The 26948-nt window shown below is 45.2% G+C and overlaps 1 long non-coding RNA gene across 1 annotated transcript; it reads left to right on the top strand.

The window, feature by feature from the left end:
* The first annotated feature begins 1024 nt into the window (after positions 1 to 1024).
* On the top strand, positions 1025 to 25531 carry LOC141164318 (uncharacterized). The gene is made up of 5 exons (XR_012250894.1): positions 1025 to 1192; positions 17125 to 17197; positions 17665 to 17875; positions 18893 to 19187; positions 24340 to 25531. It is a non-coding gene; the product is annotated as an uncharacterized lncRNA (long non-coding RNA).
* Positions 25532 to 26948: the final 1417 nt, after the last annotated feature.

The raw sequence follows: 26948 nt of genomic DNA, 5'->3' as shown, positions 1-26948 counted from the left end.
TTTTCAGTTAGCCATTAAAAGGTATCAACCACTGAGGACTCTCAGATTCCAATATTGTTCTATCTACTGGCTAACACGGTATAAATATTCTTTACCTTATGCGCTGAAGTTATCACTGAACGAAGAACTAAATGCAAGCGGCGTCTCACGTGTTAGTGGAGCCGCTGTCCTTGTGGATAGGAGCGTGTGCAGCGGTGTATTAGCACAGCTCCTACCGTGGATAACGCTGCACACAGTCAGATATCACCAGAGGGGATTATACAGGCTGTCATTGAAGCGCAATGTCAGTATGCGGCAGACCACATGAATGTTTCACAGGAGACGCTGCACTCATTGATTTACAGTGTGCATGGCGGTATTTATTCATTGCGTCTGTCGTTATTCAGATTATACAGGTAAATACAAGTTATGTCAGTGTGTGTCTGCCAAAGGGCTGTCGAGGATGATGTTCATTCCATATCTATATTCTTGACCTAACTCAGTTTAGGCTGGCTATCCCTAAAACCTGAGACCTGTTTTCGGCTTTATCTAAGGGCCCAGCCTCCACACTCATACGTTCCTCACACAATCGCCTCCAAGACTTCTCCCGAGTGTCCCCCATCCTCTGGAATTCTGTGCCCCCACACATCACTATCTGCCACACTTAGACCCTTCAGACGGAACTTGAAATCCCACCTCGTCAGGACGGCTACAGCCTGCAATGACCCCGCTGCCACCTCACCACCACCGGAGCTGCCGCAACCCCCTACCCGACTGTCTCCTCCTCATTATCCTGTATACTGTAACCCCCCAAGGGCAGGGTCCTCTCCTTTCTGTACCAGTCTGTCATTGTTAGTTTGTTGACCGTGTTTAATACTTGCATCCTGTATGTAACCCCTTCTCATGTACCGCACCATGAAATTACTGGTGCTGCAAGCATAAATGATAATATTACTTTTTATATTTAATACAGATTGCCTCTGCTGGTAACACCCAGTACTGCACAGTAGATGGAAGCATTTTCTTAGTTCTGCCAGTAGGTGTCAGTAGCGCTCAGTGTCACAGAGAGATCAGGAGACAGAAAAGCTGAATCTGGGGAAATAGTGAGAACCAGTGGCGTACCGCCAATGGCGGCAGACCACGCCACTGCTATGGGGCCCGTGGCCGGAGGGGGCGGTGAGGGCCCCAAGCAGCGTGGGAACGAGGAGGATAGGTAAGAGGTTGCGGCGGCAGAGGAGCGGGTTGCGGCAGTGCAGGAGCGGGGCACACGCTGTAGCCTCTGCTGCAGCTATCACGTGTCCCCGCTGCTAAAGGGACATGAATATTCCCTCTTCTCCACTCCCATGGGCGTGGAGAAGACGGAATATTCATTCTCTTTAGTAGCGGGCACGGAGGAGAGCTGAGCCGCATCTCCTGCTGTCAGTGCAGAGGAGTGAATGTGCCGGCAGCAGCTCACCTCTGTGTCTGAGAGCGCCCGCTGCTCAGATGCAGACAGGACTCAGCGCTGGAGCAGGGGTGAGGAAGGAAGGTGAGTATAAGTGTTTATTGTTTTATGTGTGCAGTGATTGGGGGGGGTGAGGAAGCCACACGTACCAGGAATGGGGGATTGAGGAGGCCACACGTACCAGGAATGGGGGATTGAGGAGGCCACACGTACCAGGAATGGGGGATTGAGGAGGCCACACGTACCAGGAATGGGGGATTGAGGAGGCCACACGTACCAGGAATGGGGGATTGAGGAGGCCACACGTACCAGGAATGGGGGATTGAGGAGGCCACACTTACCAGGAATGGGGGATTGAGGAGGCCACACTTACCAGGAATGGGGGATTGTGGAGGCCACACGTACCAGGAATGGGGGATTGAGGAGGCCACACGTACCAGGAATGGGGGATTGAGGAGGCCACACGTACCAGGAATGGGGGATTGAGGAGGCCACACGTACCAGGAATGGGGGATTGAGGAGGCCACACGTACCAGGAATGGGGGATTGAGGAGGCCACACGTACCAGGAATGGGGGATTGAGGAGGCCACACGTACCAGGAATGGGGGATTGTGGAGGCCACACGTACCAGGAATGGGGGATTGAGGAGGCCACACGTACCAGGAATGGGGGATTGAGGAGGCCACACGTACCAGGAATGGGGGATTGTGGAGGCCACACGTACCAGGAATGGGGGATTGTGGAGGCCACACGTACCAGGAATGGGGGATTGTGGAGGCCACACGTACAAGGATTGGGGGATTGAGGAGGCCACACGTACCAGGATTGGGGGATTGAGGAGGCCACACGTACCAGGATTGGGGGATTGAGGAGGCCACACGTACCAGGATTGGGGGATTGAGGAGGCCACACGTACCAGGATTGGGGGATTGAGGAGGCCACACGTGCCGGGGATTGGGGGATTGAGGAGGCCACACGTGCTGGGGATTGAGGAGGCCACACATGCCGGGGAGGATTGGGGGATTGAGGAGGCCACACGTGCCGGGGATTGGGGGATTGAGGAGGCCACACATGCCGGGGATTGAGGAGGCCACACATGCCAGGGATTGGGGGACTGTGGGATTGAGGAGGCCACACATGCCAGGGATTGGGGGATTGTGGGATTGAGGAGGCCACACATGGCAGGGATTGGGGGATTGTGGGATTGAGGAGGCCACACATGCCAGGGATTGGGGGATTGTGGGATTGAGGAGGCCACACATGCCAGGGATTGGGGGATTGTGGGAGTGAGGAGGCCACACATGCCAGGGATTGGGGGATTGTGGGAGTGAGGAGGCCACACATGCCAGGGATTGGGGGATTGTGGGATTGAGGAGGCCACACATGCCAGGGATTGGGGGATTGTGGGATTGAGGAGGCCACACATGCCAGGGATTGGGGGATTGAGGAGGCCACACATGCCAGGGATTGGGGGATTGAGGAGGCCACACATGCCAGGGATTGGGGGATTGTGGGATTGAGGAGGCCACACATGCCAGGGATTGGGGGATTGTGGGATTGAGGAGGCCACACATGCCAGGGATTGGGGGATTGTGGGATTGAGGGGGCCACACATACCAGGGATTGGGGGATTGAAGAGGTTACACATACCAGGGATTGTGGGGGCCACACATACCAGGGATTGTGGGATTGAGGGGGCCACACATACGAGGATGGGGAAATTTACCAGTAGCTGCTGCATTTCCCACCATAGGCTTATACTCAAGTCAATAGGTTTTCCCATTTTTATTTTGTAAAATTAGGGGCCTCGGCTTATATTCGGGTCGGCTTATTTAATATATACTGTATTTTAAAATCAGTGAGTACGTGGTGCCCATAATACTGCAGGACTGTGGCGTGCATTATACTATATGGGGGCTGCATTTTACCCTATGAGGTGTGTAATATACTGTATGGAGGACTATGGGGAGTGCATTATATTCTATGGAGGACCATGGGAAGTTCATCATATTATATGGAGGATTATGGGGGCGCATTATACTATATGGAAGATTATTGGTGGTGCATTATACTATATGGAAGGCTATGTGGGGCCATTATAATACTTTGAGGGCTATGTTGGGGGCCATTATACTGTATGAAAGCAATTATACAGTGTGAAGGTTTGTGTGGGCCATTATACTGTTTGGAGGGCTGTGTGAGGGCCATTATACTGTTTGGAGGGCTGTGTGGGGGCCATGAGAGTGTATGGAAGGCTCTGTGGGGTTCACAGTTGGGGGATTATACTGTGTTAGGGTCACCATACTTTGCCGTGGGAGTTGAAGTGGGGTACAATAGGGTCATTATACTGTGCATGTGGAGGAATGCACCATAGGGGTATCATACTGTTTGGGGGGCACTTTTGTTGGCATCATACTTTATGGGGGCAATGAAGGAGGAATCTACGACTTCAGAAGGAGGAAAATTACTACGTAAAGGCTGGAAAGTTATGAGATCTGCTCTTCTGTGACACAGACAAATATTTATTTTTTGTAGGGGGGGGGGGGACCAATTAGAGCTTCTGCTATGGGGCCCCATGACTTCTATGTACGCCCCTGGTGAGAACGTACAAACCCGCTCGCATATTAACCCCTTAATAACATTTGACGTACTAATACGCGTCTGTGCCCTGGGACTTAAGAGCCAGACCCGTATTAGTACGTCATGGCGATCGCGCGCGCACACAGGCTGTGCGGGCGCGATCGCCGCCGGGTGTCAGCTGATTGTCACAGCTGACACCCGGTACTATGTGCAGGGAGCGGTCCTGCACCGCTCCCAGCACATTAACCCCCGCTATGCTGCGATCGAAGTCGATCGAAATCGATCGCGGCATTGCGGGGGCAAGGGGAGGTGATCGGCGATACTCACCTCCTCTTCCGGCTTCCAGCGCAGACTGCAGCGGCTTCCCGGGTGTTGCCATGACGACCCGATGTCGTCATGACAACATCCGGGTCACCAGAGAGCAGGAAGATTGCTTGGACATGCGCAGTGCATCTCCAAGCAATCTTAACACTGTGCACTTCTGACAGCCTGCATGGCATAGGGATGGTGCTCCATTCCTATGCCATGCAGGCGATCAGAAAAAAAAAAGTGAAAGTCCCAGAGTGGGACAAAGTAATAAGGTGTACAAACTGTCTGAAAGTGGAAAAAAAAAAAAAATGTGTAAAAATATTATAAAAAAATCAAAAAAAATAATACACCAAAAATAAAAATATAATGTACCCATCAATAAATATTATTATAAAAAAAAAACAATAAAAGTACACATATTTGGTATCGCCGCGTCCGGAACAGCTTGACCTATAAAACTGTCCCACTAGTTAACCCCATCAGTGAACACGGTAAAAAAAAAAAAAAAAAAAATCCCAGCAAAAAACAATGCTTTATCACCATACCGCCAAACAAAAAGTGGAATAACACGCGATCAAAAAGACGCATATAAATAAAAATGATACCGCTGAAAACGTCATCTCGTCCCACAAAAAACAAGCCGCCATACAGCTCCATCAGCCGAAAAATAAAAAAGTTTCAGCTCTCAGAATAAAGCGATGCTAAAAAATATTTTTTTCTATAAAATAGCTTTTATTGTGTATAAGCGCCAAAACATAGAAAAATTATACAAATGTGGTACCGCTGTAAACGTACTGACCCGAAGAATAAAGCTACCTCATCAATTTTACCACATGCGGAACAGAATAAAAAAAAAAAAACAATTCCTGAATTGTTGGTTTTTGTTTATTCTGCCTCCCAAAAATCGAATAGAAAGCGATCAAAAAACGTCACGTGTCTGAAAATGGCACCAATAACAACGTCAAGTCATCCCGCAAAAAACGAGCCGTCACATGACTGTCTGCCAAAATCTGGAAAAATTATAGCTCTCAAAATATGGCGATGCAAAAACTAGATTTTACAAAAAATGCGTCTTTTAGTGTGTGACAGCTGTCAGTCATAAAAACCCCATATGATTCTGGCATTGCTGTAATCACACCGACCCGAAGAATAAAGTCGTCTAATCACTTATACTGCACAAGGAAAAATAAACTCTTGGGTTAGGATGGGGCTAGGGTTGTGCTGGGGCTAGGGTTGTGCTGGGGCTAGGGTTGTGCTGGGGCTAGGGTTGTGCTAGGGCTAGGGTTGTGCTAGGGCTGGGGTTGGGATTTTTTTCAAAAGTAAGAAAAAAAGATGACGATATGGTGACTAGTGTTGAGAGCAAGTGCTCGCTACTTGAGTTTGCATCGGGTGCTCTGGTATGCATTGAGTATCGTGGGTATTTGAGTGACATGCTCGAGTCTCTGCCCCATATGCTTCGCGGCCAAAAAACTTTACGGGGATTGCCTGCCATGCATGAGCGATCCCCGCATGTTTTTTTTTGGGTGCCTAATAACCGTGAAACATGCGGAGCAGGGACTCGAGCATGTCACTCGAGCACACGCTGTACATGGTGCATACCTGAGTACCCGATGCAAACTCAAGTAGCGAGCACTTGCGCTCAAGAATAATGACAACTTATTCAATATGATGACCTAATGTAAACAAATTCTGTGCCGTACCTCTGGGTTCAAAATGTTCACTATACACCTTAATAAAATCCTTGAGGGGTATAGTTTCCAAAATGGGGACACTTGTGGGGGAGCTCCACTGTTTAGGCACATCACGGGCTCTCCAAACGCGACATGGTGTCCGCTAACAAATTGAATGGAAAATCTGCTCAAATTGTTAGCGGACGCCATGTTGCGTTTGGAGAGCCCCTGTGTGCCCAAACATTGGAGCTCCCCCACAAGTGACCCCATTTTGGAAACTAGACCCCCCAAGGCACCTATCTAGATGCATAGTAAGCACTTGGAACCCCCAGGTGCTTCACAAATTGATTCGTAAAAATGAAAAAGTGAAAAAAAAAACACTTTTTCATTTTTATGAATCAATTTGTGAAGCACCTGGGGTTCCAAGTGCTCACTATGCATCTAGAAAGGTGCCTTGGGGGGTCTAGTTTCCAAAATGGGGTCACTTGTGGGGGAGCTCCAATGTTTGGGCACACAGGGACTCTCTAAATGCAACATGGTATCCGCTAACAAATTGAATGGAAAATCGGCTCAAATTGTTAGCGGACACCACATTGCGTTTGGAGAGCCCCTCTGTGCCCAAACTTTGGAGCTCCCCCACAAGTGACCCCATTTTGGAAACTAGACCCCCCAAGGCACCTATCTAGATGCATAGTGAGCACTTGGAACCCCTAGGTGCTTCACAAATTGATTCGTAAAAATGAAAAAGTGAAAAAAAAAACACTTTTTCATTTTTACGAATCAATTTGTGAAGCACCTAGGGGTTCCAAGTGCTCACTATGCATCTAGATAGGTGCCTTGGGGGGTCTAGTTTCCAAATTGGGGTCACTTGTGGGGGAGCTCCAATGTTTGGGCACACAGGGACTCTCCAAATGCAACATGATATCCGCTAACAAATTGTCGGCTCAAATTGTTAGCAGATATCATGTTGCATTTGGAGAGTCCCTGTGTGCCCAAACATTGGAGCTCCCCCACAAGTGACCCCATTTTGGAAACTAGACCCCCCAAGGCACCTATCTAGATGCATAGTGAGCACTTGGAACCCCTAGGTGCTTCACAAATTGATTCGTAAAAATGAAAAAGTGGGTTTTTTTTCACTTTTTCATTTTTTACGAATCAATTTGTGAAGCACCTGGGGGTTCCAAGTGCTCACTATGCATCTAGAAAGGTGCCTTGGGGGGTCTAGTTTCCAAAATGGGGTCACTTGTGGGGGAGCTCCAAAGTTTGGGCACAGAGGGGCTCTCCAAACGCAATGTGGTGTCCGCTAACAATTTGAGCCGATTTTCCATTCAATTTGTTAGCGGATACCATGTTGCATTTAGAGAGTCCCTCTGTGCCCAAACATTGGAGCTCCCCCACAAGTGACCCCATTTTGGAAACTAGACCCCCCAAGGCACCTATCTAGATGCATAGTGAGCACTTGGAACCCCTAGGTGCTTCACAAATTGATTCGTAAAAATGAAAAAGTGAAAAAAAATAACACTTTTTCATTTTTATGAATCAATTTGTGAAGCACCTGGGGTTCCAAGTGCTCACTATGCATCTAGAAAGGTGCCTTGGGGGGTCTAGTTTCCAAAATGGGGTCACTTGTGGGGGAGCTCCAATGTTTGGGCACACAGGGACTCTCCAAATGCAACATCATATCCGCTAACAAATTGTCGGCTCAAATTGTTAGCGGATATCATGTTGCATTTGGAGAGTCCCTGTGTGCCCAAACATTGGAGCTCCCCCACAAGTGACCCCATTTTGGAAACTAGACCCCCCAAGGCACCTATCTAGATGCATAGTGAGCACTTGGAACCCCTAGGTGCTTCACAAATTGATTCGTAAAAATGAAAAAGTGTTTTTTTTTTTCACTTTTTCATTTTTACGAATCAATTTGTGAAGCACCTGGGGGTTCCAAGTGCTCACTATGCATCTAGAAAGGTGCCTTGGGGGGTCTAGTTTCAAAAATGGGGTCACTTGTGGGGGAGGTCCAATGTTTGGGCACACAGGGGCTCTCCAAACAGAACATGGTGTCCGCTAATTATTCAAGCAAATTTTACAATCAAAAAGTCAAATGGCGCTCCTTCCCTTCCGAGCCCTGCCGTGCGCCCAAACAGTGTTTCTTCCCCAAATATTGGGTATCTGCGTGCCCAGGGGAAATTGCACAACAAATTTTGGGGTCCATTTTTTCTTGTTACCCCTGTGAAAATAAAAAAAATTGGGTCTAAAGTAACATTTTTGTGAAAAAAGTTAAATGTTCATTTTTTTCTTCCACATTCAAAAAATTCCTGTGAAGCACCTGAAGGGTTAATAAAGTTCTTGAATGTGGTTTTGAGCACCTTGAGGGGTGCAGTTTTTAGAATGGTGTCACTTTTGGGTATTTTCTGTCATAAAGACCTCTCAAAGTGACTTCAAATGTGATGTGGTCCCTAAAAAAATGGTTTTATAAATTTTGTTGGAAAAATGAGAAATCGCTGGTCAACTTTTAACCCTTATAGCTCCCTAACAAAAAAAAATTTGGGTTCCAAAATTGTGCTGATGTAAAGTAGACATGTGGGAAATGTTATTTATTAACTCTTTTGTGTGACATATCGCTCTGATTTCAGGGCTTAAAAATAGTGTTGAGCCACCCCCGTAGTGTTCGGGTTCGGTTCGGTTCGTCGAACACCGGGATGTTCGAGGAACTGTTCGTCGAACTGTTCGTCGAACACCTTAGAACACCGTCGAACACCGTTAAAACCAATGGCAGGCAAACAAAAACACATAGAAACACATAGAAAACACCTGCAAAGGTGTCCAAAAGCTGACAAACTGCTCAGAAGACACTCTCTTTAAAAAAGCCGGCCGGCAAATTCAGCAGCAGCATACACCGGTACCCGACAATTTAGACAAGAAGGAATAGAGCATCACACATAGATTAGACAGATAGAAACATGTCAGTCACACATATAAGAAGCACAGTGACAGTGTTGGTTACTGCACTTGTCATTTAGTGTAAAGGATTTATTAAAAAAAATATTAGTGTTTTCATGCACCGTCTCTTTAAAAAAGCCGGCCGGCAATTCAGCATCTGTACCCGACAATTTAGAACAGAAAGAATAGAGCTTCACACATAGATTAGATAGATAGAAACATGTCAGTCACATATATAATAAGTACAGTGAGAGTGTTGCTTACTGTACTTGTCATTTAGTGTAAAGGATTTATTTAAAAAAATAATAGTGTTTTCATGCACTGTCTCTTTAAAAAAGCCGGCCGGCAATTCAGCATCTGTACCCGACAATTTAGAACAGAAAGATAGAGCATCACACATAGATTAGATAGATAGAAACATGTCAGTCACATATATATGAAGTACAGTGATAGTGTTGGTTACTGTACTTGTCATTTAGTATTAAAATAAAGGATTTATTATTAAAAAAATTGGCGTGGGGTTCCCCTTAATTTTAGGCTCTAGCGGAGGTTAAGCAGACGGCTGGGGCAGATGTTTGAAGCCTGGGAAGGGGGTAATACCCACGGAGCTTCCCAGGCTACTAATATCAGCCCCCAGCTGAATACATAGCCTTTACTAGCTATTAAAATGGGGGACCCCCCCAAAAAAATGACGTGGGGTCCCCCCTAATTTAATAGCTAGCAAAGGCTAGGCAGACAGCTGGGGGCTGATATTAATAGCCCAGGAAGGGAGCCATGAATATTGGCCCCCTCCCATGCTAGAAACACCAGCCGTCAGCCGCCCCAGAAATGGCGCATTCATAGGATGCGCCAATTCTGGCACTTAGCCTCGCTCTTCCACGCTGCCCTGGTGCGGTGGCAGGGGGTAATAGGGTTGGGGTTGATGTCAGCTTATAATGCCAGCTGACATCAAGCCCAGGTTAGTAATGGAGAGGCGTCTATAAGACACCCCCATTACTAACCCCATAGTCAAAGTTAAAAAAAAAACACAAACACCCAGAATAAAGTCCTTTAATTGAAATAAAGACACAATCCTTTATTGTTCTAAATTAAACCATACTTACCATCACGCCCATTACAGCTGAAGCCAACGATCTCCTGCAATAAAAGAAAAATAATAAAGCAACCTCATCCTTACCTTTCCATGGTTCCCACGACAGCTTCAGCTCTGCTACATCGAGATGACAGGCTGGACCGCAGCAGAACGCTGCCATCCAGCCTGTCATCCCGCAGACACTGAGAAGCGCAGGCTTGCTTGCGCTGCTCAGCGTCTCTCTGTGACGACATCCAGATGAGCCGAGTTCATGTCCAATGAACTCGGCTCACCTCATGCACGTCACTGACAGCGTGGGAAAATTCTCACGCTGAAGCGCTGATTGCAGGAGAATTTTCCCACGCTGTCAGTGACGTGCAGGAGGTGAGCTGAGTTCATTGGACATGAGCTCACCTCATGCACATCACTGACAGCGTGGGAGAATTCTCCTGCACTCAGCACTTCAGCGTGAGAATTTTCCCACGCTGTCAGTGACGTGCATGAGGTGAGCCGAGTTCATTGGACATGACCTCGGCTCATCTGGATGCCGTCACAGCGAGACAGTGAGGAGCGCAAGCATGCCTGCGCTTCTCAGTGTCTGCGGGATGACAGACTGGATGGCAGCGTTCTGCTGCGGTCCAGCCAGTCATCTCGATGTAGCAGAGCTGAAGCTGTCGTGGGAACCATGGAAAGGTAAGGATGAGGTTGGTTTATTATTTTTCTTTTATTGCAGGAGATCGTTGGCTTCAGCTGGAATGGGTGTGATGGTAAGTATGGTTTAATTTAGAACAATAAAGAATTGTGTCTTTATTTCAATTAAAGGACTTTATTCTGGGTGTTGTGTTTTTTTTAAATACTTTACTAGAAATTCATGGCGGTCATGTCTAATACTGGCGTGACCCCATGAATTTTGGGCTTGGGGCCAGCTGATAATACCAAGCTGGCCCTAACCCCTTTATTACCCAGTGAGCCACCGCACCAGGGCCCTGGATGAGTTGGGTACAGCGCCAGAAGATGGCGCTTCTATGAACGCGCCATTTTCCGGGGTGGCTGCGGACTGCAATTTGTAGCGGGGGGGGCCCAGAAAGCTTGGGCCTCCCTGCGCTGCAGATTCCAGCCCCCAGCTGCCTAGTTGTACCTGGCTGGACACAAAAATAGGGCGAAGCCCCACGTACTTTTTTTTTAATTATTTCATGAAATTCATGAAATAATTAAGAAAAAAAGGGCTTCCCTATATTGTTGTGTCCGGCCAGGTACATATAGGCAGCTGGTGGATGGGGGCAGCCCGTTCCTGCCTGCTGTACCTGGCTGGACACAAATATAGTGCGAAGCCCCACTTCAATTTTTTTAAATTATTTCAGGAAATTCATGAAATAATTTAAAAAAAATTGACGTGGGGCTTCGCACTATATTTGTGTCCAGCCAGGTACAGCAGGCAGGAACGGGCTGCCCCCAACCACCAGCTGCCTATTTGTACCTGGCCGGACACAACAATATAGGGAAGCCCTTTTTTTCTTAATTATTTCATGAAATAATTTAAAGAAAATTGACGTGGGGCTTCGCCCTGTTTTTGTGTCCAGCCAGGTACAACTAGGCAGCTGGGGGCTGGAATCCGCAGCGCAGGGAGGCCCAAGCTTTCTGGGCCACCCCCGCTGCAAATTGCAGTCCGCAGCCACCCCGGAAAATGGCGCGTTCATAGAAGCGCCATCTTCTGGCGCTGTACCCAACTCATCCAGGGCCCTGATGCGGTGGCTCACTGGGTAATAAAGGGGTTAGGGCCAGCTTGGCATTATCAGCTGGCCCTAAGCCCGAAATTCATGGGGTCACGCCAATATTAGATATGACCACCATGAATTTCTAGTAAAGTATTTAAAAAAAACACAACACCCAGAATAAAGTCCTTTAATTGAAATAAACACACAATTCTTTATTGTTCTAAATTAAATCATACTTACCGTCACGCCCATTCCAGCTGAAGCCAACGATCTCCTGAAATAAAAGAAAAATAATAAAGCAACATCATCCTTACCTTTCCATGGTTCCCATGACAGCTTCAGCTCTGCTACATCGAGATGACAGGCTGGACCGCAGCAGAACGCTGCCATCCAGCCTGTCATCCCGCAGACACTGAGAAGCGCAGGCTTGCTTGCGCTCCACAGTGTCTCTCTGTGAGGGCATCCAGATGAGCCGAGTTAATGTCCAATGAACTCGGCTCACCTCATGCACGTCACTGACAGCGTGGGAAAATTCTCCTGCACTCAGCGCTTCAGCGTGGGAGAATTCTCACACTGAAGCGCTGAGTGCAGGAGAATTCTCTCACGCTGTCAGTGACGTGCAGGAGGTGAGCTGAGTTCATTGGACATGAGCTCACCTTATGCACGTCACTGACAGCGTGGGAAAATTCTCCTGCACTCACCGCTTCAGCGTGAGAATTTTCCCACGCTGTCAGTGACGTGCATGAGGTGAGCCGAGTTCATTGGACATGAACTCGGCTCATCTGGATGTCGTCACAGAGAGACGCTGAGCACCGCAAGCAAGCCTGCGCTTCTCAGTGTCTGCGGGATGAGAGGCTGGATGGCAGCGTTCTGCTGCGGTCCAGCCTGTCATCTCGATGTAGCAGAGCTGAAGCTGTCGTGGGAACCATGGAAAGGTAAGGATGAGGTTGCTTTGTTATTTTTCTTTTATTGCAGGAGATCGTTGGCTTCAGCTGGAATGGGCGTGACGGTAAGTATGGTTTAATTTAGAACAATAAAGAATTGTGTCTTTATTTCAATTAAAGGACTTTATTCTGGGTGTTTGTGTTTTTTTTTTAACTTTGACTATGGGGTTAGTAATGGGGGTGTCTTATAGACGCCTCTCCATTACTAACCTGGGCTTGATGTCAGCTGGCATTATAAGCTGACATCAACCCCAACCCTATTACCCCCTGCCACCGCACCAGGGCAGCGTGGAAGAGCGAGGCTAAGTGCCAGAATTGGCGCATCCTATGAATGCGCCATTTCTGGGGCGGCTGACGGCTGGTGTTTCTAGCCTGGGAGGGGGCCAATATTCATGGCTCCCTTCCTGGGCTATTAATATCAGCCCCCAGCTGTCTGCCTAGCCTTTGCTAGCTATTAAATTAGGGGGGACCCCACATCATTTTTTTTGGGGGGTCCCCCATTTTAATAGCTAGTAAAGGCTATGTATTCAGCTGGGGGCTGATATTAGTAGCCTGGGAAGCTCCGTGGGTATTACCCCCTTCCCAGGCTTCAAACATCTGCCCCAGCCGTCTGCTTAACCTCCGCTAGAGCCTAAAATTAAGGGGAACCCCACGCCAATTTTTTTAATAATAAATCCTTTATTTTAATACTAAATGACAAGTACAGTAACCAACACTATCACTGTACTTCATATATATGTGACTGACATGTTTCTATCTATCTAATCTATGTGTGAAGCTCTATTCTTTCTGTTATAAATTGTCGGGTACAGATGCTGAATTGCCGGCCGGCTTTTTTAAAGAGACGGTGCATGAAAACACTATTATTTTTTTTGATAAATCCTTTACGCTACATGACAAGTACAGTAACCAACACTGTCACTGTACTTCATATATATGTGACTGACATGTTTCTATCTATCTAATCTATGTGTGAAGCTCTATTCTGTCTGTTATAAATTGTCGGGTACCGCTGCTGAATTGCCGGCCGGCTTTTTTAAAGAGACGGTGCATGAAAACACTATTATTTTTTTTGATAAATCCTTTACGCTAAATGACAAGTACAGTAAGCAACACTGTCACTGTGCTTCGTATATATGTGGCTGACATGTTTATATCTTATCTAATCTATGTGTGAAGCTCTATTCTTTCGGTTCTAAATTGTCGGGTACCGGTGTATGCCGCTGCTGAATTGCCGGCTTTTCATGTTTCACTGTTGGCACTGTTCCCATCGATTTGGGCAATCACTGTAATGCCACAACCACCATGGCTGTGGCATTACAGTGAGTGGCAGACAATCCCTGCATGATTGGTGCTCTAAATAGCACCAGACATGCAGGACACGCTTTTGGTGCATGAACAGTTATCGAACATAACCTCGAACAGCCGAATTTTTTGCAAATCGTTCGGGTTCGTCGAACAACTCGAACACCGCCCAAAACAGCTCGAATTTGAGATTGGCGAACAGTTCTAGTCGAACACCGCTCATCTCTACTTAAAAATTCAAATTTTGAAAATCGCAAAATTTTCAAAATTTTCGCCAAATTTCCGTTTTTTTCACAAATAAACGCAAGTGATATCGAAGAAATTTTTCCACAATCATGAAGTACAATATGTCACGAAAAAACAATCTCAGAATCAGGGGGATCCGTTGAAGCGTTCCAGAGTAATTACCTCATAAAGTGACAGTGGTCAGAATTGTAAAAATTGGCCCGGTCATTAACGTGCAAACCACCCGCGGGGCTTAAGGGGTTAACCCCCTCGCGACCTTGGGATTTTCCGTTTTTGCATTTTCGTTTTTTGCTCCCCTTGTTCCCAGAGCCATAGCATTTGTATTTTTTGGTCAATATGGCCGTGCGAGTGCTTATTTTTTGCGGGATGAGTTGTACTTTTAAACGCCATTACTGGTTTTACCATATCTTGTACGGGAAAACGGGAAAAAAATCCAAGTGCGGTGAAATTGCAAAATAAATGCAATTCCACAGTTTTTTTTTTTTCTTTCCACGTTCACTGGATGCTAAAACTGACCTGTCATTATTATTCTCCATGTCATTACGAGTCCGTAGACACCAAATATGTATAGGTTCTTTTTTATTTAAATGGTGAAAAAAAAATCCAAAGTTTGCTAAAAAAAAAATGGCACCATTTTCCGAGACCCGTAGCGTCTCCATTTTTCGGGATCTGGGGCCGGGTGAGGGCTTATTTTTTGCGCGCCATGCTGTCGTTTTTATTAATACCATTTTGGGGTAGATACGATGTTTTGATCGTCCGTTATTGCATTTTATTGCAATTTTGCGGCGAACAAAAAAACGTAATTCTGGTGTTTGGAATTTTTTTCTCGTTACGTCGTTTACCGATCGGATTAATTCTTTTTTTATATTGATAGATCAGGCGATTCTGAGCGCGCCGATACCAAATATGTGTATGTGGGGTTTATTTTTTATTATTTTATTTTGAATGGAGCAAAAGGGGGGTGATTTAAACTTTTATATTCTTTTTACATTTTTTAAAAACATTTTTTTTTTCAACTTTTTGCATGCTTCAATAGTCTCCATAGGAGACTAGAAGCAGCAATTACCTGATCGCCTCTGCTACATAGAGGAGATGAGCAGATCACCTCTATTTATCAGAAATGCTCCTGTGCTATGAGCGCCAACCACTAGGTGGTGCTCATAGTAATCTTTACATGACAACCACTGGAGTCTGCTGCAGACCCAGAGTTGTCATGACCACCTATCGGTGACCCGCGATCATGTGACGGGGTCACCGATGGGCGGGGCTAATGCTGCGCTTCCGGCGCAGCGATGTTAGATGCCGCTGTCAGAGATTGACAGCGGCATTTAACATTTTAACCCTAGAACGCATACCTGAGGCCTCGCAGGCCCGCCCTGTTAATTGTTTTCTATTTTCTGCAAGATTTCTTTAGTTAGAATTTTGAAACTCTAGGTATTCCTCAGGTATATAGTTGTTTGTCATTTCCAGTTGGTCATTTATTTATTATTTGCACACGGGCCTAAAAGGCCCCAGGTATGTGAAAGTGTAGATTTTTATGGTCATGCGTTCTAGGGTTAACAGCTGCGGGTGGATCGCGATTCCACCTGCGGCTGTTGCGGGCACATGTCAGCTGTAATAATCAGCTGACATGTGTCTGGTTCAGTGCAGGCTCACCGCCGGAGCCGTCACTGAATCGGGGGTGATGGCCTGGGGCGTACTAATACGCCCTGGGCCAGTAAGGGGTTAAATATATACATTTTTGTGTTTTGCATTATCTTCACCTTCAAACCAACAATGTAATGATATTTGTTCCAGATGTGACTGAGGGTTAATAATGATCTCCCGATATAAAATTCTTATTTGCTATTTGTATATAAAGTCTGTGTCACGCTGTGTTGTCCAGGCTGCTCTACACTGGCTATTCACAGGTGCGGTCCCACTACTGATCGGCACGGGGGTTTTGACCTGCTCTGTTTCTGACCTGGGCTGGTTCACCCCTCATTAGAGCAACCTGGTAGCTCTGAGCTCCCCCAGAGTCACCATATTGATGCTGAACTTAGTGCGGACACCTGATTGACATAGCACAGGGCAGTGCAGAACTCCTGGACTCAAGCGATCCACCAGCCTCAGCCTCCCAAGTAGCTGGGATTACAGGCGCGCACCACCGCACCCGGCAATGCTGAGTGCTGCTATTAATGACTAGAGGCTGCAGGAGCGATGACGTCACCGGGAACCACAGCGCCATCTAGTGTCTGCTGGATGAAACTGCTATACACTCAGTTATAGATGTGTCAGTGAACACCTGCAAGTATGTGTTAGAGGTGTTGGAGGCTTCTGACAAATCACAGACACAAATGTGATCAGAGCCTTATTTTTGCAGTTTGGTTCCGGTACCAGATCCATGTTCTAGGCTTGGTTATGTTACTGCTGTTTACAATTCACAGGTTACAAATCCGCAGCAAATCGGACACGTATTTACAATAGGATCTATGGATCTCTGCTACTACTGTGCCGTGCGCCCTGTATACCCCAACTGAGCGCAGGACTCCTGAGGGGCACAGTCCACATCATGACGGGGAGGTTTTTCCATTTTTGTAGCTTCATTTTAATTCCCTTCTTCTAACAGAAATTAGCATATAAAGTGGATATAAAATGTAACTTTTTTTGGTATTTGCTGATGCCATTTTTTCTGACCATTGTCCGTTTATGATCCCATACAGGGACACGGGCAATTTTCTCAGTTTTATGTGTTCTATGTATTTATTATGTGTACTGTCAATATTTTGTATTGAGGATTGTCAGTTTTTATCTTTTGATAGTAAAAGTTAAGTTTTATATCCACCTTATATGCTAATTTGTCTTGACTTGTGGATTTGGCAAGGTAGGGATTTTGTACATATCCCCTCCCTTACTTCATTTTTGCTCTATTCCTTCTTCTAGGAGCCAAAACTGTGTAATTTTCCTATCACCATATCCGTGTGAGGACTTGTTTTTTGAGACACCAGCTGTAGTTGTAAGTGACACCATTAATTTTACCATATAATAAATGTACTGAAAAAGGGGGGGGGGTGGATCCAAAGGGACGACCTACATTGTTATTTGGGTTTTATTTTTTAAGGTGTTCGCTGTGCAGTAAAGATGATCTGGCAACATAATTCTACCGTTCCACAAGACTGTGGTAGTGATTGACCGAACTTCCAAGATATTTTTACATTTTAATAATTAAGAAAATTCAGAATTTTGTGAAAATGAAAATTCATTTTGTGTCGCTACTTTCTGAGACAGGTCACATTTTTATATTAATGAACCTGTGTGAGAGGTTTTTTGTGCACTGAGCTGCAGTTTTTATTGATATTTTGGTGAAATCCATGAGAAGTTATGATTGCCTTTAATTGTATTTTTTTAGGACATGAAGAAACCAAATAACAGGAATTCTGCCATTTTTTATTTTTTTCCTTTTCGGCTTTTTTAATATTACAGTTACAGATGTGGCGATACAAAACATATGTAGAAAACATGCTGATAGGTTCACTGTGAAGGGGAATTTCTCAGACATTTATGACATGGATATGCACGGCCAGGAGCAGACATACCGCCGGTGCAGCGGAGATGGCGTGGGACCCTTTCTGGGCTGTAATAATGAGGGCAATCTGGCCTGTTACTCGGAGCCCGAGGCTCTGGAGATGGAGAGGTAAGTGTTTATTTTTTTCCCAGTACACAGAAAGAAGACAATGTGGGAGAGAGAACACTCTGATGGATGTGGGGGAGAGCACACTCTGATGGGTGTGGGGGAGAGCACACTCTGATGGGTGTGGGGGAGAGGACACTATAATGGATGTGGGGGAGAGGAAACTATGATGGATGTGGGGCAGAGGAAACTATGATGGATGTGGGGCAGAGGAAACTATGATGGATGTGGGGCAGAGGACTATGATGGATGTGGGGCAGAGGACACTATGATGGAGTGGGCAGAGGACACTATGATGGATGTGGGGTAGAGGACATTATTGTGACATGCAGAAGTAGTGCTGTTGCTTCAAAAGGATCCAACAACTATTAGAAGTAACAAGCACAGGAGACAGGAAGTGTTGTGCTCCAAATGCATCCAGCAACTAGAGGGTTACACGTTAACACAGTCACAGGAGACAGGGAGTGTTTTAGCAAAGCCCCAGGGGGATTGTTGGGAAGTTGTTTACTGTCTGGCTGAAGCCGAAGAGAAAGTGGGTGTGTGATCTGTATCTCAAGGGAACTGAATTAAAGTCAGGAGGGAAGCTAAACACAGGTTAGATAAACTCCCTGAGCTAACAGTGTGGAGTATTATTGGGCAGGAAGATAAGGACTGGAAGGAATCATGTCATAGGGATCTTCTCCCTCATCAAACCCTCCCCCCTTCATCTCCATGCAGGATAAAGAATGCTGTGTATTATTGAAGGAAAAGCCGGTGGTTGTGTATGCATAGAAGTGCGCTGCGAAAAGATCTAATCTGTGCTGAATTATGCTACTGAAGAGACTGACATTACTGTGCCTGTTTTATTAAACATTATTATTATTATTTATTTTTGTTTTATTATTAATTTTCCTTAAAAGACTTTGTAGAAAAAAATAACTGTTAAAGCCTAGTGAGAGACATCTGATTGAAGACGTGCGAAAAACTCCAGCTGAAGAGATGCTGATTGTTTTAATTGTGTTTATTGTTTATTCCTTACAGGTGTCCTACAAGAAAAAGGTTGTATGAATAGGTTGTTATTAGTGATGAGCGAGCACTAAAATGCTCGGGTACTCGTCGTTCGGGTTGAGCAAATTGGAATGCTTGAGTGCTAGGACCGAGTAACGAGACCAATGTAAGTCTATGGGAAACTAGCATTTTTCCGGCGGTCTGCAGAGGGCCTAAAAATTGCCCAAATCGATGGGAAGAGTGCTCAAATGACCTGGGATCAGCAGGGGGAAGACCCCTGGAAGCATTTCGGACACCCAGATCACTGCTGTCAACAATGTTGTCAGAGGTATTACGCCACTTTTACGGACTCACAATAAAACATATACAGCAAAAAATGGCAGAATTAAAATATAACTTTTAATGGGATAATTAAAATCTAAAATAGTATCTAGATACACACAAACAAACATAAATAGGGATGTTATTCACCCAGTGGGGTGGACTAGTTCAGAAAATACAACAGGAGATATATGTTCCTTAATTTACTACAATAATGTTTACTCCTTAATAGTAGAGAGAGACTATCATATGCAAACAGTGGAAATTCATAAGTAGAAAGAAAAGGAACAATCTCACCGGTCCTGCAGCACGAATTTCTCCACAGAATAGCACAGGGTTAATCCAGCGGTCATCCACCTCTGACCCTATAATGCCCTGTTCTCATATGCTGTCCCTAGGACCCCAAAGCTCCCGCCCTGACAAGGGCAGTCCACAGCTGACCCTAAAGATCTGATCAGCCCTACATGGACCCTACAGAAGTTTCCCAACGCGTTTCCTCACCATCAAGTGATTCATCAGGGGAGTAACAGAAAAATTATTATCAATGGTCTAGGGTATGGTAACCCTCCATGCAGGTATATAGAAAAGGCAGTGGCAAAATGGCCACAGGTTGATTGCCTTAAGTATGTTCAGGTACAATTATTCCAAATAATTCCCATGTGTGTACCTTGAGACACATCTGGTCTCATTGGATAACACCGTAAATAGCAGCGAACTTTAGCCAATTAAAGCTCGTATATGCAAATGCCCCCTGCAGGAGCTAAACCCACCCACACATACATGCCCCAGCGATCCACAAACGCCCCATAAAGGGCAGACAGCGATCCCCTACCCCCCAAGGCAGGATCCCCCCGAGGAGACACATCTAAGACCCCCACATAGAAAAATCCATTATAAGACCCCCTGAAAACGAGACAATCTAACACTTCCCATGCAGTATGCTCCATTCCCACGCCGTGGAACGCTGTTTGCGCTCCACGTATGTCACTTCCGGTCATGTGATCCACACCGCGGCGTCACTTCCAGTTTCTTGGAATGCAAGCCTGCGCTCCACCGCCGTCATTTCCGGTTTCGTGGAACGCAAGCCTGCACTCCACCGCCCCATAGCCATCTCACAGACCCAAAATCAGTGGTCTCAGCAAGCATAGCACAATGACCGACCACAAAGAGCATCCCCACTATGTCATAATGCCTGCACAATGCCCCTAAAGAGGGAATGTGCAAATGACAAAAAAAAAAGGGGGGGGGGGGGACGCCTCGTATACATAAGATCTATAAGACACACCCCCTATATATATATATATATATATATATATATATACCTCATAAGCTTAAAGCCACACAACCTCCAGTGGGAGGATAAAAATGCAAAGAGTGAGGATATGTACAGGGGTTTATAAACGATCTTGGATAGCATGGGATAAGAGGGCATAATCAGTACATTAGAAACGAATAAGTGGTGAAAAGGGGGGGTGAAGATGGAGAGGAGGGGGGGAGGGGAAAAGGAAGAAGGGAACGGGAGGGGGACAAAAAAGCTCAACTCACAGGGAGAATATATAAGTAGATTTTCATATAGGGATTCAGAGCCATATCCCTGTTCACTCTATCTCATACACATATGAAAGAGAAAAGGTTTATTTATACATTGATGTCCAAGCAGGTTCAAAAGAAGGTTATGTTATGTTTCTCTTATAGAAAAGGTGAGAACGATAGTTTTTCATTTAGCCCAGAGGGGGACATGGTGTCCAGAGCGAAAATCCAACGACATTCTCTTTGAGCTAAGATTTTCTTTCTGTCACCTCCCCTGATACCACATAATATTCTGCCTATTCCAATAAATTTAATTTCATCAGTATTGCACTTATGGTGTAACCTAAAGTGTTTTGGGATGGTTTTTAATACAGAGACATCCTCAGCCGTGCTCGCGGCTTTAATGTCTCTGATGTGCTCCCTCACTCGTATGTGGAACTGTCGGGACGTGAGTCCTACATAATGGAGGTTGCAAGTACAAGTGGCACGATAAATAACATAACTCGTACTACAAGAGATGTAATGAGTGATCCGATAGTCCCTACCCCCATCAGAAGATGAAAAACAGGCAGCTCTAGTGATGCTTCTGCATGCCATGCAGGATCCACATGGAAAACAGCCCCATCTCTGCACACCAGCACCGAACGGGTTCGGAGGATTTGCCACATAGTGGCTCCTTACTAAGATGTCTCTCAAATTCCGACTTTTCCTTGCGGTAAGTAATGGATGGTCAGGAAGGATTTTCCTCAAAGTAGGTTCTGTAGTGAGAATCGGCCAGTGTTTTTGTAATATTTGTCGCATTCTCGGCCATTGATTGTTGAAAGTTGAGATAAATCTCAAAGGGGGATCTTTCTTGGAGTTTTTACTTTTATTCACCAATAACAAGTCTCGAGGTGTTTTTTTGGCACAATGGTATCCCTGTTTTACAGCTCTCCTACTGTATCCGCGTTCAAAGAATCGGTTTGACAGGTCCCGAGCCTGAGCCTCAAAGATCTCCTCTGAGGAGCAGATACGCTTCACTCTAAGAAATTGACCTGTTGGTACTGAACGGATTGTATGTACAGTATGTGCCGATGTTGCATGGAGGAGGGAATTTACTGATGTTTCCTTCCGGTACACATCCGTCTGGAGCACACCATTATTTTGCACTCTTGTTTTCACATCCAAGAAGTCAATCTCTTTCCTCGAGTGTTTGTGAGTGAGTTTGATGTTTCTTTTGTTCTTATTGAGTTCACAGATGAAGTCATGAAGCCCAGGCTCCGACCCCTGCCAAATGATAAATAGATCGTCTATATATCTGTACCAGCACTGCGCATGGGAGGAGGCACCCGCGCCGTCAATGACAACCTCCCTCTCCCAATATCCCAGAAAGAGGTTGGCATACGACGGCGCACACGCCGCCCCCATCGCAGTGCCTCGTCTCTGTAAGAAGAAGCGGTCTTTGAATGTAAAAAAATTATGAGTTAAAATAAATTGTAGGAGTTCCAAAACAAGGTGCCATAGTGCAGAGTCTAGGTTACTCGTACTAAGGAAGAATTCTACTGCCTCCAATCCATCCGAATGATCAATGCTGGTGTACAGAGATTCGACATCCGCAGTAACCAGGGTCATATCTGAATCCAAGTACAGACCATCGATTTTTCTAAGGACGTCCGTAGTGTCCCTGACATAGGAGGGCAAGTTTTCGACCAAAGGATGTAAGTAGTGTTCAATAAATTTGCACACAGGGTCACAAAGCCCTCCTATGCCAGAGACAATCGGACGTCCCAGGGGTTCGAGAGCATTCTCATGTACTTTGGGTAGTAAATAGAATGTAGGGTCTACCGGACACTGTACCACCAACCCATCAAATATTTTTTTGGGGATGATCCCCTGTGCAAATGCTCATTCCAGAATATCAATTAGAGTTTGAGAGAAGTCACTCAAGGGATTATGGGTAAGAGGGGTATATGCCTCACGGTCCCTCAGCTGTCTAAAGGCCTCCTTCTCGTACCTCCGAGCCGGCCAGACCACCACATTGCCCCCCTTATCTGCTGGTTTTATGACCACATCCTTCATGCCCCTCAATTCCTTGAGGGCTTTATGTTGGACCCCCGTCAAATTATCATTTCTCCTCCAATTGGGAATCCTTTTAAAATCCTCATTAACAAGTTTGTTAAATATTTCTATCTGGGGGCACAGGGAGAAGGGGGGGGGGACGTGGTCGATCTAGGCAACACCGAGGACGGGAAGGCACCTGTAGCAGCAGGGATACTCTCTTGTGCCAACTCCTCCAATGCCGCTAACGCTTCCTCCTCTTGTAAGGTATTCAGGTCCTGTCCACTCACCGGGCGAGTATGAAGTTTTCGTAAAGTTACTTTTCTTAGAAAGAGTTGTAAGTCTTTTATTGCTAAAAAAGAATCAAAGTTGTTATCAGGGACAAAAGTAAGACCTAAGCTAAGTACTTCCCGTTGTGCATCGGTTAATACGTGTTCAGAAAGGTTGATTACCTCTAAACTAGTGCTTTGTTTGGGCTTCTTTTCCTTGGACTGGGGTGGTGTTAGTTTGCGTTTATTCTGGCTTTTGCCCTTATTAGATCCTTGCCTTCCCTGACCAATCCGCTCTTTATAAGTATTGCCAAACTGACCGCTTGTAGAGGGATCCTCATCCATTGAGGATAAGGATGAGAAAGAGTGTGTCCGGGGTCTGGGGGTCGCATTGTTCGACCTCTGTTTGTTCCTCCATCTATAAACATGGTTCTCAGCGTAATCCAAGAGATCCCTTTGATATTTTTTAGACTTAGAATTCACAATCTCTTTTTCCCATATCACAAAGTCCCCCTCCTGATCTTTATTAACCTTCAACAATGCTTCAGAGTCAAGTTTTTCTGTCAAAGTCACCTGGATTGAGTTGATTTCACTTTCAATCATTTCCAGGGTGGTCATATTGGATTTGATTCATAATTCCATGTACCCCCTGGAGCAGTTAGATAGGTTTTCCCACTCCTTCTTAAACCCCTCATCTTCAATTGTAAATGAAGGAAAAACCTGCACGCGAAGGCCTCGGGGAATCAGTCCCTTAATATATCTCTCTAGGAAAGCTTTGTTCCACCATATCCATGTTTTCTTATTATAAAGTTGTTTTAACTTAGTAATCAAGTCCTCAGTCTCTCCAGTTTTTAAAACCACACATGATTCCTCACCAAATACCTCATCTAGTTTGGTAAGCCACGTTTTCTCACGTGCCTTATAGTCCATGCGTTCAGGTTGAATAGCTGTGAAAATACACAGTATAGTCAATATATGCATAATACCTACGCAACGGGTGATTAACTCACATGTTATCCCATACACGGGGAAAGAGGGGATTTTACCACATCATAAAGTATATAAACCTATAAGAGAAATGGTGCACCCCAAAAATGCAACTCAATGCTAGAGAATGAATTAAAAGATATATATATATTTTTTTTTTTGTCATTGGATTTTTGCTCTGGACACCATGTCCCCCTCTGGGCTAAATGAAAAACTATCGTTCTCACCTTTTCTATAAGAGCTAATCCGTGTTTTTGTCCCTCTCTCTCCAAATGGTTTTAAATTTGTATGTTGTTCTTTTAACTGATTTTTATATACTCTTTTCACATTCCATAGTTGGATACAAGATTATCTTTGATGTCTCTATTTATATACCCTACCTATTGATGGACGTGACCCTCAACTCTATAAGCCATTATGGGATCCTGTGAGAAATGGAGCGCATATGGAGATAAACACAGTCCTAGATTTGGGAACGCAGAAGAAATATAGGATTGTCTTCCTTGGGACCACATATGCCGACGCATATTGCATTTGAGTGATGTCCCATTTAATGAGATTTACTTGTTCCCATACGGATTGTGACTGTCCCGTTTGTTGTCTCTCTATGCTCCTCTCTTGGTCCCCCGGTCCCAATACTCTCCACAACCCACTAATTGGACAATGATTTAAGATGAGAGAGTGGTGAGTTCTGCCCTTCATTTTTGCCCATAAGGAAAATGGCCACCTGGATGTGCGCACGTGCGGTGGATCCCTGCAGCACCATCATCACCGAAGGCATCCATACGATGTGACGCGGGAAATGACATCACAGGAAACACTTTCCTGACCCGCGCCGTCATCGCGATGGCTGGAAGTGACCTATGGACGCCGGGATTTCGCTCGCGTGCGCCGTCACCAATGGCTGTTATGGACATTTTGATTGAGGATGGGGATATAAATGGACATGAGACCTCATACATACCACACCGCCCCCCGAGGAAGCCTACCACGTGAAACGCACGTCGGGGCGCGATCACAACGGGATACATATGGGTAAGCCTGACTCATGTTAAGTGGCGAGCGCACATATATGTGTATACTGTTTACTAGGTTGCTATTTGAATTGTGCGCATGGCACTGGTACTGTCCTACGAGTCCATGCATGTTTGTGGCTTAAACCAGGAATACTGCCGTTTTGGCATCTATTAATACAAAGGACCCTTATGCACCCTTATATATAGAGCCCCTATGCCCCTCTGTGATCTTTCTTTCATGTATCTCTCACCTCATACCCATTGATCTTTCTTTTATATTTTTGTAGTGATTTTGGTTTTTAAATATACCTAAATAAAATATATATCTTTTAATTCTTTCTCTAGCACTGAGTTGCATTTTTGGGGTGCACCATTTCTCTTATAGGTTTATACAGGTTATTCTGTAATGTGTTTTATTGTCTGTACAAGTCCCCTCTAAAATGTAAAATGCTGTGGAATATGTTGGCGCTATATAAATAAAAATTACTGTATTCATCCATGTAGTGCCATAAACCCCCATATAGTGCTGTATAAATCTATATGGTGCTTTATACCCACCATCTTGTCCTTTGTTATTAATGGAGAAGCCAATCACTTGTTTTTCACAGCAGGATCGGTTGCTGAGATAAATGAACAATGTGAGATTCAGACCAAGAAATAGATCAGTCTTTGAAAGTTCATTGATCAGGTTTCTCCACTGGTCTGGGGAGCAAAGGGTGTGTAACATCAGAGGAAGTGCAGATCTGAACATTGAGAAACATGAAAATGCAGCTAAGCACTGAAAGAGTTAACAGCCCATCCTCCCCCATTACCAGGAGAACACTGGAAGCAGAGGGCACTAGGACCCAGTGCTCAGAGAATGGGTTCATTAAGTGAGAGGTGACCAGCAGGAGTCCTTCATAACATGCTAATGTTAATCTAGGTGACACCTTTAATACTTTTAAGACGTGGAGCCTCAAACTGGATCCCATATTATAAAGGCTACCCCTCTATAAATATCTAGAGGCCACAAATACATTGGGATCAAATGATCTCTTTATACATCCTCAAATCTTATTTGCTTTTGTTGCTGCTGCCTGATATTGATTGCTCAACTTGTAACCAGAACTCCCAAGTCCTTCTTTTCTGTAGACTGGAACTTTACTCTCCTTCACAAGGTCATTAATGAAGAGATTAAAGATAATTATTCCAAACCTCTTTTTGGCCCCAGTTTGCTCCCAGTCCAGATCCTTGTGGTCCCCACCTAACAGATTATTAGATGAATCACCTGATGTAGAGGTAAAAGCTTTGCATCAGGCAGAATTCACACTTTGTAAAGAGGAGCAGCAGAAAAAGGTGGTGATCCAGTGATCTGCCTTATCTGACCTCTTTATTGTGGGGTCAGGGTGTTTCAGGAGAAGGGATGAGTTCCTGAAGCACTTTTCATTTATGGTGCAGGGATTTGTGGGGACTGTAAATGATCAATAGGGTGGTCTCCAATGTAGGGGCTGCGGGATCTGAGTATCTGGTATATATGGGGGTATACGGAGCACTATATGGGGAGTATACAGCACCACATAATGATTTACAGCAGTATATGGAGGATCTATAGCACTATATAAAGGGTATACAACATTATATGGATGGTATATAGCATTATAAGGGGGTATACAGCTGGATATGTAGGGTATACTTCACTATCAGAACCATTTGTGACCAACATCCTCATGATAGAAAGTGGAAAAAGGACAGTAAAAAGAGCGGGAAATTCAAAATCCCCAACAGTTCTGTGCTTCGCCCACATCTGCTCCCAGTACAGATCCTTGAGGTCCCCACTTCTGGCAATATCATACTTAGAAAATCTACCATTTAAAACAGGTTTCCTGTCCCTTAACCAGTTCTTCACCCATCTGCATACTGGACCGAGTCCCGGCTTCTGGCTGTTGTGTG

This window comes from Phyllobates terribilis, unplaced genomic scaffold (assembly GCF_046119375.1).
Source record: "Phyllobates terribilis strain yellow unplaced genomic scaffold, ASM4611937v1 Scaffold_10__3_contigs__length_209671492, whole genome shotgun sequence".
Lineage (NCBI taxonomy): Eukaryota > Metazoa > Chordata > Amphibia > Anura > Dendrobatidae > Phyllobates > Phyllobates terribilis.
The sequence above is the reverse complement of the archived record's forward strand: the minus strand, read 5'-3'. Positions and strand labels throughout refer to the sequence as shown.